Raw genomic sequence first — 20,626 nt, forward strand, 5'->3', positions numbered from 1 at the left:
GGCGTGCGGGGGGGGGGGGCATGCGGGATAGGGCATTGTCCCTGCCTGGCATCTTGTAGAGGAATAGAGGAAGGTGTCCCGTGTATATGTACCAAAAATCACGCGCGAAAATTGAAAATTGTGCTAGTTATGAACATTGCAATCACGCGACGTACCAGTAGGTCGACAGGTCTAGCTGTGACAAAATGTTGCGACGTACCCATATGTCGATGGGATGCCTCGGGTTAAATCATCTACAATTTAGCTTAGTACTGAGCTTGACTCATTTATAGATACATTTAGGTATTTGATGCAGCTGAGCGCAGTGACACACGTCTGCCTTTCCCACATTTCACTCGTGTGTGTGTGTGTGTGTGTGTGTGTGTGTGTTCTTACCTAATTGTTCTTGCCTAATTGTATCTTTACAGGAATGAGTCAAGCTCGTACTGTCCCGTGTCTTAAACCATATTTATCGTACATGTCCTTAAATTTGTGAATTGTTTTGGCATACACTATTTCATTCGGTAGTGCATTCCATTGATCAATTGCTCTGTTTGGGAAACTGAATTTCCTTACGTCTTTATCACCTCTCTTCTTATGCAGTTTTTTGCAGTGTCCTCTTGCTGATGCTTCCCCATATGTTAAGTAATCATTTATGTCTATTTCTCCTTCCCTGATATGCATTTATATAGCATTATCATGTCACCTCTTTTCTTTCTCTCCTGTAGTGTTGGTAGATTCAGTTTATTTAGTCTTTCTTCGTAGCTTAGGTTCCATAAGCTTGGTATCCATCTTGTAGCAGCCCTATGAACTTTTTCAATCTTGTCTATGTGTTTTTTGAGATGAGGACTCCAGACTACTGATGCATACTCCAGGGTTGGTTTAATGAATGATGTTATTATCCTTCTTAGCATGTCTTCATTTATGTATGTGAATGCTATTCTCATATTTGCAAGCAGTGTATACATGTTCCGTACCTTCTCGCTGATGTGGTCAGCCAGAGATAGTCTGTTATTGATAATCACACCTAGGTCCTTCTCTCTTTCTGATGTGTGTAGGGTTTTATTTCCTAATGTATAATCCCAATCAGGTCTTTTTCCACTTTTACCAAACTTGATTACATGACTCTTGTCCACATTGAATTCCATTTGCCATGTATTACTCCATTCATGGAGTTTATTTAATTCTTCTTGTAGCTCTTTACAAGACTCTGTGTTAGTAATTCTCCTTTGTATTTTTGCATCATCTGCAAACATATTCAGATAGATTTAATTTCCAGTGTTACTGTTTATATCATTTATTTACACTAAAAACATGATTGGTGTCAGCACTGAACCCTGTGGTACTCCACTAGTCACTTCTTTCCATGATGAGTAGTTTCCCCTTAGTACTGTTCTCATTTCTCTTTTTATGAGAAAATCTTGCATCCAACAAAACAGTTTGCCTCGAATTCCTCCTTGATGGTACAGTTTCCATAAAAGTCTTTGGTGTGGTACTGTGTCAAATGCTTTCTTGAAATCTAAATAGATACTTTCCACCCATCCTTCTCTTTCCTGTATTGTGTTTGTTACTCTGTCATAGTAGCTCAACAGATTATTAACACATGATTTTCCTTTTCTGAAACCAAACTGCCTTTATGTTATCATACTGTGTTCTTCTAGATGATTTACCCAAACTTTTCTTATAAGCTTTTCTAATACCTTGCTTACAACACTGGTCAGTGATACTGGTTGGTAGTTGAGTGGATTTTGTCTATTTCCTTTCCTGAGTAAGGGGACAATATTTGCTTTCTTCCAAATATCAGGTAGTTTACCTTGACTCAAGGATTTCTTGAAAATTAAAAATAATGGTTTCCTTAACTCTTTTGCACATTCTCGTAGTACCCAACATGAAATTTCATCAGGACCACTTGCTTTTCCTCTGTCTAATTTACTTAACTCCTCCTGTATTACTTTTTCTGCTATTTGTATATCTGGTAGTATGTGTGGACATGCATGTTCCACATAATCCCTCTCAAAATTTTTTTCTTCTGTAAAAACTAATTGGAAATTCTTATTTAGTGCTTCACAAATATCTTTCTCTTGTGTATAGGTGATTCCCTCGTCCGTAATGGATTGTATTATATCTTTTACTTTGGTTGTGCTTCTGATGTAGCCGTAAAATAGCTTTGGTTGATCACTACTTTTATTTATTATATCCTCCTCAAACTGTTTTTGGGCTTCCCTCCTTATTCTTGTATAATCGTTTCTTGCCTGTTTGTAATTATTATACGCCCTTTCACTATTGTGTCTTCTGTATCTATTCCACAACAAATCTCTTCTTTCTTTTGATTTTTTACATCCTGTATTGAACCATTTCTGTATTTTCTTATCTGTTTCTTTGTGCTGTGGGATGTACTTCTGGATTCCTGTTTCATAAAATTCACAGAATTTTTTATATACAGCATTTAAATCTTGTCCTCTAAGCTCATTTTCCCAATCAACTTCTAAGAAATACTTCTTTAGGTCTTGATAATTTCCCTTTTTATAGTTTAGGCTCTTTTTGTAACTTTCATTGCTGTTAACTATGTCATATGCTGTCCTGAAGTTGTAATTTAATATTGCATGATCGCTTTTGTCAAGTGGAGGGTGATATATTAAACTGTTAATATCATTTTCTTGCCTAGTAAATATTAGATCTAGCACTGAAGGTACATCGAGTCCTCTTTTTCTGGTGGTTTCCCTCACATGTTGCGTTAGGAAAAACTCTTGCACGAGATCCAGGAGCTTTTGGTCCCAACAGCTTTCTTGGCTAGTTATATCTAGAGTATTCCAATTTATATTTATATTAAAATCTCCAGTTAGTATAATTCTTTCCGATTTCTCTTCCATTTTATGTAGTAATGACCCTACACTCTGAACTGTACTCTCTGCCAGGTCCTCATATTCATCTCTTTCCCATGTGTTTGATCTGGGTACAAATTGGCTACAATTACTTTCCCTTCAGATGTGTTGATCGCTACTGCAATCAGTTCTACTTGTGATGGTATATCCAGTTTTATTTCATTGACTTTTAGATATTTCTTAGTTAATATTATAATTCCTCCTCCCTTTTTTAAATTTCTGTCTCTTCTCCATATATTGTATTCCTCTAAGTTTAGTATGTCATTGGATATCCTTGGTGTTAACTTTGTTTCAGTTAGGGGTCTTTGTATGCAGCGTGTGTTAGGAGTGTAATGCTGTATGGCAGTGAGACCTGGGCAGTGAAGGAGGAAGACATTCGCCGGCTCAGACGTACAGAAATGACAATGATTAGGTGGATGTGCAGTGCGTCCCTGCGTCCAAGGCCTGGAGGGGCTGGGTTTACAATGGAAGAGTTGAGAGGTAGGATGGGACTGGAGTGTATTGGTGTTGTGATGAGGAGAGGTAGATTGAGGTGGTTTGGACATGTGGAGAGGATGGGGGATGATAGTTGGGTGAGGAAGGTGAGAAGTGTTAATATTGTGGGTGGGGTTATGAGGGGTAGACCGAGAAAGACATGGGACGAGGTCATTAAGTGTGACCTTAGGGTTAAGGGACTGAACAGGGAGGCTGCAATGGATCGTGCAGCATGGAGAGCCGCCATTAGGTGACCAAGGCCGACACATGCAAGCATGTTGGAGCCTTTAAAAATGAAACGAAACGATATTGTGTGTGGTTCATTTTCTCTGACATAATCATTCATCTCTAGTAATTTAGATACCATTCCATCCACATTTGAGTACATCAACTTTATCATCTTGTTTATATACTTGTCTTGACATGGTTCTACTACATTTTCTCCTTTTTATTCCCTCCTGTTTGTGTACCACTTTCTTATCTCCACTCCTATTACTTTGTAAAAAAATGTGTTCTTCTCCTCTTCTGATCTTCCCTCATTTTTTGTTTTTGCTTCCTCCCTCTTCTCTTTCAGTAATTCCAGTTCCTCTTGTGTTAGGCATCTTTTTATCCATACATTTTTGAACTCCTCTTTTTCCATAAGATTCTTTGCATTTTTTAGTTCTCCTCCACAGTGTTTACACTCTGGAAAGTTACCTCTAGAGGTCTTGTCTTGCTTTTCTCGTATTTCCCTAACCTCTTGTGTTCCTTTATATCTTTACTACAGATTTCCTCTGTTACTTCTTTCAGTAAGCTCATTACATTTGTCATCTCTTTTTTGTCCCTTGTGATCTTATTTTTTACTTCTTCCTCTTCTATACCAGTGATTACTATAGATTTGTGTGTGTGTGTGCATGCGCATGCCTATCTCACTGTATACCTGATGGCAGAATTACAAGAAAGTACAGGCATACCCCAATGTCCAATGCATCGATAGCCGAACACTCACTACACACACACACAAAAAAAAAAAAAAATTGAGGAACATTCCCACAATTTGAACAGCCATTGAATAGCTAGTCCGAACACTCCACCACTCCCAAGATTTCATATGTGCACGTCCGAACGTGGATGTCTTAGTGCACGCAGCTTTCCCTGTCCTCCCTCCATCCCATTGCTTTTCCCCCCATCCCCACTCCCCCACCCCATCTGAGCAAAAATGGCCATCCACCTCCTCACCAAACAGTCAAAGTTGCCTGGCCAGCCTCGCGAGCTGCTTGCCGATAATAGACCCTAACCCTCCAGCTGAGCAGAAATGGCCCTCTGCCTCCACACCAAGTGGTCAAATTCATCCGGCAAGACTTTCGAGCTGTGCACTGGCAATGAACCGAATCCACCAGCTGAGCAAAAATGGCCATCCACCTCCCTACTGGATGGTCAGAGTTGCCTGGTTGGCCAGTAGAGACTGAGTCAGTGCTGCCAGGTGTGTCTCCCTCCCTGTCCCTCCACCCTCCTCCATCCCTACTTGCGTGCTGCCTGCCTGGCCCATGTTCGTCCAGCTTTGCTGTGTCTGTTGTCTTGAACGCATCTCATCACAGCACCTCCCACCACCTTACCTTCCTACATATGTAATGTCTGATGTCCCATTTTTTAGCAATAGTACTATTTATGAGTATAATTGTTATGCAGCATATTCTGTGTCCAACTTCTTGGGCTCAGATATGGATGCGGGCCTTGGGTTCTTTTATTCTGGACTGGGCTAGAGTATGCAGACAAGAGATAAGAATTAAACACGGTCTAACCAGTTCCACATGTATATTACCTTACAGAGTACAACTATTTTTATACTAGTACATGGGCAATTCTATATGAGATACAAGTACATTATATGACACAGTACAATACACATGTAACATGAACATAGTATAGCACACGACACTACCTGTCTGTACAGTATATCACAAACAATAGAACATATAACACAAGCTAGATACATATTGCACAGAGGGGAACGATATGATTGGCAATTCAGATATAGTGACACTGTACTGAAATATACTACTGACAAGATATATCACACGAGTCTTTTACATAGGCATATAGATATCAGGGGGGACAGATATTCCACAGGACTAAGACGCTGTATATCATCACTCGTATGAAACAGGGGTCGCGGTACACATGAGGGGCCACAGATATTACCAGGGGAGTGTGGGTATTACCTACGGGGTGGAGGGTCAGACGGGGGGGGGGGTGACTCACAAAGGAACACACACACGGAACACTACATGAGGGTCTACTGTGAATTAGGGCACACGGGCGCGACACTCTGGACAAGGGGGGAGAGGGGTTCACAGGGTCTATAGCACTGGGAATCATCGGGGGGGGGGGGAGTATTTCACAGTATGGGCCAGGTCGCGGGTGGGTGCTAGGGGCACAGTCAAGACTACAGCACAGGTAGCCACAGGTGACAGCCTGGTGTGGGAGGAGGGCCATCTGGGATGCATTTCCAGCACAAGTCTCGTATGGCACGATAGGGGTCCGGGTCAAGCTGTAGGGTGGCGTGATGGGTGGTCCTTTTCTGGTGGGGACTCTGGGGTATGATGGCCCTCTGGACTGGGGCCAAACAGGGCTAGGAAGCGCATTGCACGGCGCCTGCCCTTGGCTGTAGTGGGAGTCCTGGGGATGGGTCTGGGCCTGGGGTTGGCTGCAGCGTGCCCTTCGTCATCCTGGGGCTGCAGTCTCACAGGGAGGAGGAGGCTGTCAGGGGTTGACTGCAACTGCTCGCCCTGGGGGAGTCCGTCAGCTGCTGGGGACGTCAGGGGCTGGGCTGCAGGGACAGGACGCCTTGCCTCAAGGTGGGTCTGTCCCAAGTACTCTTTGATGAGGGCCCTATCGGGGAGCAGACTCCACCCTTCATAGAGAAGGGGAAACGGGAGGGGTGTCTCACTCGGCCACAGGAGGGGTGGGCCAAGCAAGGGATGGCGCCCTTGTAGGGAGCCTTCGGTAGTGGAGGAGGGATGACCAGTGGTCTGTCCCTCAGCCTGGCAGGCCTGAAGGTCCCTGCCGAAACTCCACTCCAGGGCAGAGGAAAGAGGTCCAGAGGCCACTTCTTCCGCCTGACAGGTCTGGAGGACACTGCCCAGGCTCCCTCCTGGGGTAGTGGTCAAGGGAGATCCAGTGGACACTCCCTCGGGCTGACACGTCTGAGGGATGCTGCCAGGGGACCACTCGTCCCAGGGACAACAGGAGGATAAGTCCTGGTGGGCGTTCTGTCTTCTGCAGCAGATCTGGTGGACTCTGCTGCCCTCCTGCTGTCAGGGGAAAGTGCAACTGGGGGATGACCTGTGGTCTCTTCCCTGGTGGCAGATCTGGTGGACACTACCATGGGGCCTGCCACCCTCCTGGGAAGCACAGACGAAGGTTGTTGGGGTGACGGTCCAAGATGCCTGCTCCCAGAGGTGGGTGGCAGAAGGAGGAGATCCTGTGGACTCTCCTCCTACGGTAGATCCAGTGGATACTACTGTGCTGCTGCTCCCCTGGGGTATTGTACTGTGAGTGCTGGTGGCGGCTCTTCCTCTTGTGAATGCAGGTCCAGTGGAGTCTGCATCCAAGGGCCTACTTGGGACTGTCAAAGGGCAAGTCCCACCCTGATTCTGGCGAGCAATCTCCCCATCAGAGGGTAATATACTCAATCGGTGTACTTCCTGGTGGTCCAGCTGCATGGAAGAGGGGCGTAGGGTCATGGGGATATGGGCTGCTGTGGTACCGAATGCCTATGCATCTGCCCATTGCCTCCTCTTGGGGTGGGGGCCACCTCCCCATGTCCTCGTCCTGGGGTGGTGGTGTCGGGGATCGCTCCACCGCGTGGGTATTTCACCACAGTCATGGGGGTGGAAGTCACATCCCCATGACTGGAGATAGTATCAACAGCGGAGGTCTGATGGGAGGGTGTGAGGTGGCAGAGTAGATTTGTCCAATGGAGTGTTGGTTGGTTTGGCTGCTGGTGTGGACAATAAACGAAGGTGAGCACGGATGGTAGATGCATCTGGTGGAGGAGTTGGGTTGTGCCTTTGAGGCATCGCTTGTGTCCTCCGGCCAGAGTCCATATGGTATGCTTGATTTTCATCTCCAGTGGCAGGGAGTGTGATGCGTGACCTGTTGGTTTCCAGCTGCAGACTGGAGACGGGTGAGGTCACCTTAAGCGGCTTAGTGGGGTGGGCCACTGGAATCTTCCACATGGTGTGTTGTATTTTTAGGGGGAGGGGGGAGGTATTAGGGGTTTGGGTGGATGGAGGGGAGGGGGTTTTGGCGTATCTGGGTGGGGGGCGGGATAGATGGCCTGATCTGGTCCGGGTGGTGGTTAGTACTGGTGTGGGTGGTGAGGAGTGGGTAGTGGGCAGGCGGTCGGGAGGTGTTGTGATCCAGAGGGGTGGTGATGGTGATGGGTGTGAGGAGGCGTACTGGGCAGGTGATGGAGTGGCGGCATTGGGTGTATGAGGTGAGGTGGCCAGGGCCAGCATGTGGGTGGAGTGGGTGGCAGATGGGTGGGTGGTTGGAGCTGTGACTGCAGGTGGTGGTGAGGGAGTGGAGATTGGGGAACGGGGAGTCGGGGTGTCTAATTGGAGTGGGGGATGGGGTGGAGCGAGGAGTGGGTGGTGGTGATGGGCATGAGGGCATTGGATGGCCACATGATGTAGGGCTTGGCGGTGCTGGCGTGGTGGGGGAGGAATGCGGTGAGGTCGCTCGAGGTGAGCGGAGGGGGTGAGAGGAAGGGGAGGGGTCCGGAGTAGGGGTGGTGATGGTGGCGGGAACCTGGGTGAGGATAGGGAAGGGGAGAGGTAGCGGGAGTATGAGTCATCGGGCTCAGATAGGGGAAAGGGGCATGCGTTAGGCAGGTGAAGGTGGCAAGGTGGTGGTGTCAGAGGTACGTGAAAGCAATGCTCATGGCGGTTGTGGTATGTGCGGGTGGTGTTGTGGTACTGTATGGTGGCTTGGTATGGGTTGGGAACCTTTATAATTGTATAGGGGCTGGTATAGCATGGAACTAATTTATTTGGTGTTGGCAGTGTAGCTACCATGACAGAATTGCCTGGTTTGTAGGGGTTAGTTGCAGGGGTGTCGGGTTTTAGTCTTGGGTGTTTTAGAGATGATGGAGTTCATGCTTGAGATGGTGAAGGGGGTCGGAGGAGGGGGGGGGTTGTAAGTGGTAGTGGAGGGGTAGGAGTAGGGGTGCCTCATCAAACATTCATTCATGTGGGGTGATGCCATCTTCGCCGGGGCAGGAGTTCATACCCCACTGCACAATCTTGATGTGTGCCGGCCAGTTTTCACTCTGGGTATCTTGTATTCTGGTACGCACCTGGCTGAGTACGGTGTGGTGACTCCGTTCGCAGATGCCATTTCCTTGTGGCCAATATGGCGAGGAATGGGAGAGGGCATAACCGAATAGTGTGGAGAGTTCGGTCCAGATCTTGCTTGTGAACTCCGAGGCGTTGTCAGAGTGGAGAGTCTGGGGAATGCCAAAGTAAGGGAACATGTGGAGAACCAGTGCGTCTGCGATGGCGACGGCATGGTGTTCTTTTGTCGGACAGGTAATCTGGAACTCAGAATAGGTGTCCATGAACATTATGTATTTGTAGCCGGACTTGGGTGGGAGAGACCTGATGACATCTACTGACAGCAGCTGCCAGGGCTTGCTGGCTAGGATGCTACCTGATGGGCCTGGTGTCCTGGTAGTGTCTTTGCCCAGGGCACATGCTCAGCACTTTTGGATGACTTGTTTGGTGAGTTGGGAGGGGTTTGGGGTCCAATAAACATCATTGAAAATCTGTAGAGTTTCTTTGTAACAAGGTGTATCCCACTGTCGGAGTGAAGGTGAGTTAAGGTGTCTAGGGCAGTGTTTGGGTTTAGGGTGATGTGTCCTGAACGGGTGTTCAGGTGGTCGCTGTGTCATTGTAGTTTGATAAACACATGGGCGGGCATCCAGGTAGGGGGGTCTTTTGCTTGCCATTGTTGTAGGAAGGTGGAGGGGACGTGGATAGAATTTCTGGGAAGCCAGGAGAGGGCTTCAGCATTTGAGTGGAGTTTGCCTGGCTGATAGGCTATATCGAAGTTAAATTCTTCTAGGGTCTCCCTCCAGCGGATGATGGGGGCGTTTGTGTCTCCGACTGTCATAACCATTGTAGGGATTGATGATCAGTGATGGTGACGTGGGTGCTGGACAGATAGGCCCAGAAGTATTCCAGGGCCCAAATGATGCCCAGGCATTCACGCTTTGTGGCGGCATAGTTCCTTTCGGCCTGGTTTAGTGTGCAGCTGGTGCAGGCAATGATGTGTTCCCTCCCGTCTTGAACTTGGGTCAGGACATCCCCAATCGCCACTAGTGATACATCGGTGTAAGGTGGAAGGGAACGGTATAGTCAGGGAATGCCACTAGAGGGGTGGTGATGAATTTGTCTTTTAAGGTGTTGAAAGACTGTATGCAGTCCTCAGTCTGTGTGAAAGGTTTATTCTTCTTGGTTAGGTTGTGTAGCGGCTTGGCGATATTTGCGAAACCTTTCACAAAGCGTTGGTAGTGTGACGCCAGGCCGATGAAAGCTCAAACCTCGTGGACGTCTCGGGGTAGGGGAAGATCTGCAATGGTCCGTAGTTTTTCTGGGTCAGGGGCTATGCCTTCTTTGGATATGATGTGCCCCAGGAAGGAGATGGAATGTTGGGCTAGGACACATTTTGATGGTCTAAGCTTAAGTCCAACTTGTCGGATGCTGAGGAAGACCTGTCGTAGGCAGTGGAGGTGGTCGGCCCAGGTTTTACTGAAAATGATTATACACCATCCAAATAGAACAGGCATATTTCCCAGGTGAAACTGCTAAGCACCGATTCCATTAGCCAGGAGAATGTTGTCGAGGCATCGCAGAGGCCAAAAGGGAGCACATTAAATTCGTAGCTCTTCCTGTTGCTGGTGGAAAATGCTGTCTTGCCTCTGTTGTTGGGGTGGATGGGGACCTGCCAGTATCCCAACTGCAGGTCGAGGGTGGAAAACCAGGCTGCCCTGTAGAGGGAGTCAAGGGAGTCGTCGATTCTGGGTAGAAGGGTGGCGTCTTTGGTCATTGTGTCGTTGAGGCAGTGGTAATCTATGTAGAAGCATAGGGTACCGTCTTTCTTCTTCACCAGGACGACGGGAGAGGACCAGGGGGTGGTGGATGGTGATATTACTCCGGCATCTAGCATGTCCTGGACCTGCTGGTCTTCGTCAGCCCGTTGGTTATGGGGTTTCCTTTATGAGGGTTGGCGGATGGGTGGCCCCGTTGTGTGAATCTCGTGGGACAGGTACGTGGTGTGACCAATGTCTTGTGGTCCCGATGAGAAGATGTCTTGGAAGTCCAGAAGGAGGCGTTGAAGGAGGTCAGTTTGTTGTGGTGAGAGGTGGTCTAGGATGGGGGGTAGGGCATGAGGGGCAAGGGGGGGGAGAGGCACAGGGCTCGGCCTCTTCCATCTCTCCAACTATTAGTCCCTTGGGGAGGGTGAGGGGAGTGCTGGAAAGGTTGGCGATGCACACTTTTCTGATGTGGGGGGAAAGGATGGTGGGGGACAACAGGCAGGAGGCTTTGGCACCCATTCGTGGGTTTGGGGAGAATACTACTGAGTTTCTGGCAGGGTAATGTAAGGGAAGCCAGGCCTCGTGGTGGGGGAGGATGGTGGTGGTGGAGGCTATGATAGAAAGGAAGGTGGGGCAGAGGGATGGGGGGTCATGGTGATTGGGGGGCATGGGAGGATTGAGGGGGTGGGGTGGGGCAGGGGGATGGGGGGTCATGGTGATTGGGGGGCATGGGAGGATTGATGGGGTGGGGTGGGGCATGGGCAGGTGGGGAAGGCGTGGTGGTGCATGTGCAGAGTGGCTGAGGGGGGGGGGGGATCTGGAGGCTTGTTAAAATGTAGGTGCTGCTTGTGGCAGTCTATGTTGGTGTGGAGCTTTTGTAGGAGATCTAGCCCCAGGTAGCCATCATATGCATGGCAGGTGGAATCAATACAATGAGGGGAAGAGCGGGGGAAGTCGTTGAGGCATTCATTAGGAGGTGGGTGGATGTGGCGTGTTTGCAGGAAGTCCGGTACAGGGATGGATCAGCCAGAAAGATTGTTGGGAGGGACTGTTGCTATAAGTTGTTTTGGCAGGGGGGGACAGACGGATATGAAGGTGTTGGTGTGATGGTTGCGGAGAAATGGGTGGAATATGTTATCAATGTTTTGAGAGTAAGCGATAGGATATTGGTAGTGAAAATTCTGTTGGGAAGAAAGATAGCTGTGATTATATCGGCATATGCTCCACAGGCAGGATTGGATGAATCAGAGAAAGATAGATTTTGGGATAATTTAATATGTGTAGTGGGTGGTATGCGGGATGATGAGATAGTGATTTTGGGAGGGGACTTAAATGGTCATGTAGGTGAAGCAGCACAAGGTTATGAAGGAGTGCATGGGGGATGTGCGTATGATCTAAGGAATGCAGAAGGGGAAAGGATACTCGAGTTTGGGGAGGCAACGGACATGATTGTGTGCAACACATTTTAGGAAGAGAGACAGTAGGTTAATTACGTAACAGTCCGGGGGAAATAGCAGTCAGATAGATTATTTTCTGGTTAGGAGGGCCGATAGGAGGTTAGTGAGTGATGTTAAAGTTATAGGAAGTGAGGAATGTGTGCAGCAGCACAAACTATTGATTTGTGATATGGTGCTTAAAGAACAAGTGATGAAAAAGAGGACTTATATACCTAGGAGGAAAATATGGAAGCTGAAAAACCAAGTAGTAAAGGATGCCTTCTATAGCGAGTTGAGGAGAGTGGTGGCTGAACAGGGAGCTGTAGACAGAGGCGTAAATGAACAGTACAGAGCCCTCAAGAACAATTTCTTGAGAGTTACTGATGTAACATGCGGCTGGACAAGAGGACCACCAAGACATAAAGTAATTTGGTGGTGGGATGAGGGTGTAGAAGCTGCAGTTAAGGAGAAAAGAAGGCTTTTCCGGGAATGGAAGAGGGGTGGTAGCAAAGAGGAATATTTGGCTGCCAAGCGTAGGGCTAGAAGAGAGGTATACAGGGCAAAATCTGAGTCACAGAGACAATTATTTGATAACCTAAATCATGGGGAAAGGAAAAATATATTTAGGGTGGCAGGTCAGGTGAAGAGGGATAATCGGGATATTATAGGTGAGCAGTGTGTGAAGAATGATGAAGGAAGGGTAGTGGTGAACAGTGAGGATATTAAAGATGCATGGAGAGAGCATTATAACCGGTTGTTAAATGAGGAGTTTGACTGGGACAGGGAAGGTTTGGAGCCAGCAGATCCAGTGTCTGGCCCTTGGCCTTTGATTGATACTGCTACTGTGAGTGAGGCAATAGGCAGAAAAAGGGTGGGGAAGGCAGCAGGTGTGTCTGGGTTGACTGCCAAAATGTTGAAGACCTCAGGCGATATAGGGGTGAGTTTAGTCACTGACCTGATAAATAGGATTATTTATGAGTGTGTTGTCCCAGATGATTGGCTGAAGAGTGTAATTGTAAATGTGTATAAAGGGAAGGGTGATGCCCTGGATAGAGGAAATTATAGAGGTATAAAGCTTTTAGATCAGATAATGAAGGTAATGGAGAGAGTTTTAGAAGGTATGATTAGAGAAAGAGTGAATATTGATGAGATGCAGTTTGGGTTTATGCCAGGTAGGGGGACCACTAATGCCATATTCATTGTTCGACAGCTCCAGGAAAAATATATTGGTAGGAGAAGGGATCTTTATTTTGTTTTTGTTGATTTGGAAAAGGCCTTTGACAGAGTCCCTAGGGAGGTAGTGAAATGGGCAATGAGAAAGCTTGGCTTGGAGGAGTGGCTGGTTAGGGTAGTTATGGCCATGTATGTGGGTGCTCACACACAGGTGAGAGTGAATGGAGATTTGAGTGATGAGTTTTCGGTGAATGCTGGTGTGCATCAGGGGTCAGTCTTGAGTCCCATGTTGTTTATCATGGTACTTGAAGCCCTTTCATGTGACTTTAGAAACGGACTCCCGTGGGAGTTGTTGTATGCTGATGATTTGGTGTTGATTGCAGAGAACGAAAGGGAGGCGGAGGAAAGGTTTAGGAAGTGGAGAGATGGTATGGGGCAAAAGGGTTTAAGGGTAAATGCAGATAAAACAAAAGTGATGATATCTAGGGTTGGTGGCGGTACTGTCAAAGACGAGGGAGAGTGGCCATGTGCAGTTTGCCACAAGGTCGTGGGAGGTAATTCCATCTTGTGTGGTGTGTGTGATAAATGGGTGCATAAGAGATGTAGTGGTATCAGAGGTAGACTGCGAGATAATGCTGATTTTATGTGTACGGCGTGCCGGGGTGAGCAGGTAGCGATTGTCAGACGTGAAAGGATTGAACTTGCTGGTGAATCTCTTGAGTGTGTGGAAGAGTTTTGTTATTTGGGAGACATGTTGTGTGCTGGAGGTGGGGCTGGAGCTAGCTCTGTGGCTAGGGTGAGAAGTGGTTGGAAGAAGTTCAGGGAGCTCTTGCCTCTCCTGACATTGAGAGGGCTCTCCCTACGTGCTAAGGGGTCTTTGTACGCAGCATGTGTTAGGAGTTTAATGCTGTATGGTAGTGAGATCTGGGCAGTGAAGGAGGAAGATATTCGACGGCTCAGACGTACAGAAATGACAATGATTAGGCGGATGTGCAGTGCATCCCTGCGTCCAAGGCCTGGAGGGACTGGGTTTACAATGGAAGAGTTGAGAGGTAGGATGGGACTGGAGTGTATTGGTGTTGTGATGAGGAGAGGTAGACTGAGGTGGTTTGGACATGTGGAGAGGATGGGGGATGATAATTGGGTGAGGAAAGTGAGAAGTGTTAATATTGGGGGTGGGGTTTTGAGGGGTAGACCGAGAAAGACATGGGACGAGGTCATTAAGTGTGACCTTAGGGTTAAGGGACTGAACAGGGAGGCTGCAATGGATCGTGCAGCGTGGAGAGCCGCCATTAGGTGACCAAGGCCGACACATGCAAGCATGTTGGAGCCTTTAAAAACGAAAACGAAAACGAATCAGTGTTGAGTAGTCACATTTTGGTAGGTTTCAGCATGGAGGGCCCGTGTCTCCCCACGCATAGGCAGGGGGCCATCCCCCGCATCTACAAAACAGGAGAAGGGGGGGAGGAGAGGGCCGAAGGCTATGGAGTGACAGGAGTAAAAGTGGTGGTAGAGGCATGATCTCGCTGCTCCTGTATCAACCAGGAGCCTTGCTTTCACCCCATTCAGCCTCATTTTGTCGTAGACTGAGGGACGGTATTTATGTGAGGTGGCCCTGGCCACCATGGGGAGGTACAAGGGCGGTCCTAAGGAATCCAGTTGTGGTGCGGTGTCCTCCTCACCGAGCTCCACTTCCTTGGGCTTGGGGTAGTTGGTTGGACGTGCCTCATCCTCGACTTGTCATCCTCAATGGTGGAAACTTTGTGGCGCCCCTGGTTGGCTGGTTTGCAATAGGCGGCTTTTAGCTGTTCCCTAATATCATGTATGGGGCAGCGCTGGCTGCATGCAGAGAACTCCCACAGGTTGACAGAGATTAAGTTGGTGGTATCTCTGAGACTGGGGTGTTTCTTGGTGGGGAATGGCCTTGGTATGGTGGGAGGGCTGGGTGGAGCAGTGTTTCTGAGGAGCATCCAGGGTTTGGTGGGGGACGGTTTCCGAGTAGGGACTCGGCTAACCTCCTCGATTTGTTGAGTAGTGCGAGCGGCGAGGAGGCACCTCACCAACTGTATATCTCTACCAAGGTCCCCAGTTGGGTCATAGATTGTGCTCTCTGATGACGCTGGGGAGGATCCTCAGGATAGTGTTGAACATATGCTAGTCCTGGGTGTTGACATCAGCTTCCAGGTAGGTGGCGGCTACGTGCCGCCTACCCTGGATGAGGACATCATCTAAATTGCTGTCATAGGTGAGGGCATCTAGCTGGGAGAAGGCAATGACCTTCCCCAATGAGCATGTGACAGTTTGCGTCACAATTTGTTTGAACTGAGCCCATGTCAGCTCTGAGACGATTTTTGCCTCAATGCTAGAGACAATTTTTCGAAGGTGTGGGAGTGTAACTGTGATTTCCTCTGTCATTTTCGAAACTTATATCCAATATAGGCTTGACCATGGACATATATGTGTGCCCATGGACATATATGGATGTGCAATTTGGCAGCCATTTTTGTAATTTTCTCTTTTTCCCTTGTTTAACTCTGCCGGATCATGAACCACCGCTAGCCAACAGTGTTATGCAGCATATTCTGCGTCCAACTTCTTGGGCTCAGATACGGGTGCAGGCCTTGGGTTCTTTTATTCTGGACGGGGCTAGAGTATGCAGAAAATGGATAGGGCTCAAACACGGGCTAATCAGTTCCACACGTATATTACCTTACAAACAGAGTACAACTATTTTCACACTAGTACATGGGCAATTCTATATGAGATACAAGTACACTAGATGACACAGTACAATACACATATGTATCATGAACATAGTATAGCACACGACACTACCTGTCTGTACAGTATATCACAAACAATAGAACATATAACACAAGCTAGATACATATTGCACAGGGGAGAACAACACGATCGGCAATCCAGATACAGTGACACTGTACTGAAATATACTACCAACAAGATATATCACACGAGTCTTTTACATATGCATATAGATATCAGGGGGATGGATATTCCACAGGACTAAGACGCTGTATATCATCACTCATATGACATGGGTCACGGTACACGTGTGAGGGGCCACAGATATTACCAGGGGAGTGTGGGTATAACCTATGGGGTGGAGGGTCACACGGGGGGGGGGGTGATACACGAGGGAACTTCAGGATAGCATATGACATAGTAAACAGTAATGACAGTTACAAAAAGAGCCTAAACTATAAAAAAGGAAATTATCAAGACCTAAAGAAGTATTTCTTAGAAGTTGATTGGGAAAATGAGCATAGAGGACAAGATTTAAATGCTGTATATAAAAAATTTTGTGAATTTTATGAAATAGGAGTCCAGAAGTACATCCCACAGCACAAAGAAGCAGATAAGAAAATACAGAAATGGTTCAATACAGAATGTAAAAAATCAAAAGAAAGAAGAGATTTGTTGTGGAATAGATACAGAAGACACAATATTGAAAGGGCGTATAATAATTACAAACAGGCAAGAAACGAATATACAAGAATAAGGAGGGAAGCCCAAAAACAGTTTGAGGAGGATATAATAAATAAAAGTAGTGATCAACCAAAGCTGTTTTACAGCTATATCAGAAGCAAAACCAAAGTAAAAGATATAATACAATCCATTACGGACGAGGGAATCACTTATACACAAGAGAAAGATATTTGTGAAGCACTAAATAAGAATTTCCAATTAGTTTTTACAGAAGAAAAAAATTTTGAGAGGGACTATGTGGAACATGCATGTCCACACATACTACCAGATATACAAATAGCAGAAAAAGTAATACAGGAGGAGTTAAGTAGATTAGACAGAGGAAAAGCAAGTGGTCCTGATGAAATTTCATGTTGGGTACTACGAGAATGTGCAAAGGAGTTAAGTAAACCATTATTTTTAATTTTCAAGAAATCCTTGAGTCAAGGTAAACTACCTGATATTTGGAAAAAAGCAAATATAGTCCCCTTATTCAAGAAAGGAAATAGACAAAATCCTCTCAACTACCAACCAGTATCACTGACCAGTGTTGTAAGCAAGGTATTAGAAAAACTTATAAGAAAAGCTTGGGTAAATCATCTAGAAGAACACAGTATGATAACAGAAAGACAGTTTGGTTTCAGAAAAGGAAAATCATGTGTTACTAATCCGTTGAGCTACTTTGACAGAGTAACAAACGCAATACAGGAAAGGGAAGGATGGGTGGACAGTAGGGGAGGGCGGTGATGATTCGGCCACTTTTTCGAAAAAAAATCATAATAAATAAAGTTTAAGAAATTCTTAAAATCTGATTATTCCAAGAGGAAGCCACATCTTTTGGCTCTTTTGTGTGCTATTGTCAGTTCTTAAACTTACGTCATTTCTTGGCAGTAATCCAAACTCTTAAGGTCTCCAAAATGGCCGAACCATCCCTCTTGGTGTGGATGATTCGGCCACTGGCATTGGATGGTTCGGCCACCATGTGGGATGATTTGGCCACTTGCCTCTGGGGCTCAATTAAAGAATTAAATACAGTAGGAAAATTAAGAATCAAATTTTCATCTGTGCTGACATGATTTATTGGATTTATTTTTACCTAAACAATCTCCTTTTAATGAAACAAGGAACAAACAATCTCCTTATAATGAAATTAAATGGCTCTGCTCTTGCCTATCTCAGATAAAATAAAACAATAATTTTGTGAAAGAAAATATCCGAGTCAAATGAAAGCTACTTCTCTTAGATGCTGTTTACTCTTAACGCATTTTAAATCCAGTGAAACAAAAATCCAAAGTTGTAATACCTTTGCCTTCTCTTAGTGCTTTGTGAAACTGGTTCAGGTAATACTCCAATTATAGCGTTTCTTGAAACAGAAGCTTCATCAATTTCTGAGGGAAAGTAGAGAGAGAGAGAGAGAATATGTAATTTTATAGAAAAAAGGTAAGGGGATGTCTGTTATGATGTGGCAGGGGTAAACCAGCTCTGCTGTCGGGCCCTGCTGCAGATGTCACTGATTGCATTGCGCAGTTGACCTTTGTGCGGTGTGGTGCGGTGAGGATCAGTCCGTTCTCCCCTTTGGGGCTAAGATGAGAATGAATGTGTTTGAATGGATGAGTAAATGGGGAGTGTGTCGTCCTGTCTCGGCTACCTCCCTTTCCTTGGGGGAAGCAGCCTAGGTATATAGATAGATAGATAGATAGAAAAAAATCGTTAAATAAAGAAAATAAATCATTAGATAATTATGAGAGATGGTTCGGCCACCTGGCAACCCTGACGAACCATCCCTCACTTCAAGTGGCCGAATCATCCCCCATGTATAAAGATGTACACATGGCGCCCCGAAACCTAGAGTTCATAAGCTGTTCGAGTGTTATCTACTCTCACGTCACCTATAGACAATAAATGATATTTGCACTATATATGGATAACAACCCTGAAGTATTAATGGAGCTACTGCTTACGTTGGATTACCGAAAAAGTACATAGGGGTCATGAAAAATCATAATATCTAACCTGATGTTGCTGTTTCCCGGCCAACCAAAACAAAAACACATGTGCCATTTGTCGGCAAGATCACGCAACTTCATGTGAAATCTCAATGATCTAGGTCCCCTACATTATTCAGAAAGGCCAGTGGCCGAACCATCCTCCTGGCCGAACTATCACTGCGCTCCCCTATCTATTTAGATTTCAAGAAAGCTTTTGACACAGTACCACACCAAAGACTTTTATGGAAGCTGTACCATCAAGGAGGATTTCGAGGCAAACTGTTTTGTTGGATGCAAGACTTTCACATAAAAAGAGAAATGAGGACAGTACTAAGAGGAAACTACTCATCATGGAAAGAAGTGACTAGTGGAGTACCACAGGGTTCGGTGCTGGCACCAATCATGTTTTTAGTGTACATAAATGATATAAACAGTAACACTGGAAATGAGAGCTATCTGAATATGTTTGCAGATGATGCAAAAATACAAAGGAGAATTACTAGCACAGACTCTTGTAGGGAGCTACAAGAAAAATTAAATAAACTTCATGAATGGTGTAATACATAGCAAATGGAATTCAATGTGGACAAGTGTCATGTAATCAAGTTTGGTAAAAGTGGAAAAAGACCTGATTGGGATTATAAGTTAGGAAATAAAACCCTATACACATCAGAAAGAGAGAAAGACCTAGGTGTGATTATCAATAACAGACTATCTCCGGCTGACCACATCAGCGAGAAGGTAGGGAACATGTATACACTGCTTGCAAATATGAGAATAGCATTCACATACATAAATGAAGACATGCTAAGAAGGTTAATAACATCATTCATTAGACCAACCCTGGAATATGCATCAATAGTCTGGAGTCCTCATCTCAAAAAGCATATAGACAAGATTGAAAAAGTTCAAAGGGCCGCTACAAGATGGATACCAAGCTTAAGGGACCTAAGCTACGAAGAAAGACTACTGTAAATAAACTGAATCTACCAACACTACAGGAGAGAAGGAAAAGAGGTGACATGATAATGCTATATAAGTGCATATCAGGAAAGGAGAAAATAGACATAAATGATTACTTAACATATGGAGAAGCATCAGCAAGAGGACACTGCAAAAAACTGCATAAGAAGAAAGGTGATAAAGACGTAAGGAAATTCAGTTTCCCAAACAGAGCAATTGATCAATGGAATGCACTACCGAATGAAATAGTGTGTGCCAAAACAATTCACAAATTTAAGGATATGTACGATAAATATGGTCTAAGACACGGGACAGTAAGAGCTTGACTCATTCCTGTAAAGATACAATTAGGTAAGAACAATTAGGTAAGAACAGGGAACACTACATGAGGGTCTAGTGTGAATTAAGGCACACAGGGGCGTGACACTCTGGACAAAGGGGTAGAGGGGTTCACACAGGGTCTATAGCACTGGGAATCATCGGGGGGGGGGAGTATTTCACAGTATGGGCCAGGTCATGGGTGGGTGCTAGGGGCGCAGCCAAGACTACAGCACAGGTAGCTGCAGGTGACGGCCTGATGTGGGAGGAGGGCCATCTGGGATGCGTTTCCAGCACAGGTCTCGTATGGCATGATCAGGGTCCGGGTCACGCTGTAGGGCGGCGTGATGGGTGGTCCTTTTCTGGTGGGGACTCTGAGGTATGATGACCCTCTGGACTGGGGCCAAACAGGGCTAGGAAGCACATTGCATGGCGCCTGCCCTTGGCCACGGTGGGAGTCCTGGGGACGGGTCTGGGCTGGTCCGGGCCTGGGGTCGGCTGCAGTGTGCCCTTTGTCATCCTGGGGCTGCAGTCTCGCAGGGAGGAGGAGGCCGTCAGGGGTTGACTGCGGCTGCTTGGCCTGGGGGAGTCCGTCAGCTGCTGGGGACGTCAGGGGCTGGGCTGCAGGGACAGGATGTCTGGCCTCAGGGTGGGTCCGTCCCAGGTACTCTTTGATGAGGGCCCTGCTGGGGAGCAGTCTCCACCTTACGTAGAGGAGGGGGAGTGGGAGGGGCATCTTGCCCGGCCACATGAGGGGTGGGCCAGGCAAGGGACAGCACCTTCGTAGGGAGCCTCCAGGGTAGTGGAGGAGGGACGACCAGTGGTCTGTTCCTCAGCCTGGCAGGC

This window comes from Coenobita brevimanus, chromosome 59, assembly GCF_032717465.1.
Source record: "Coenobita brevimanus isolate Jiangsu-jjx chromosome 59, ASM3271746v2, whole genome shotgun sequence".
NCBI lineage: Eukaryota > Metazoa > Arthropoda > Malacostraca > Decapoda > Coenobitidae > Coenobita > Coenobita brevimanus.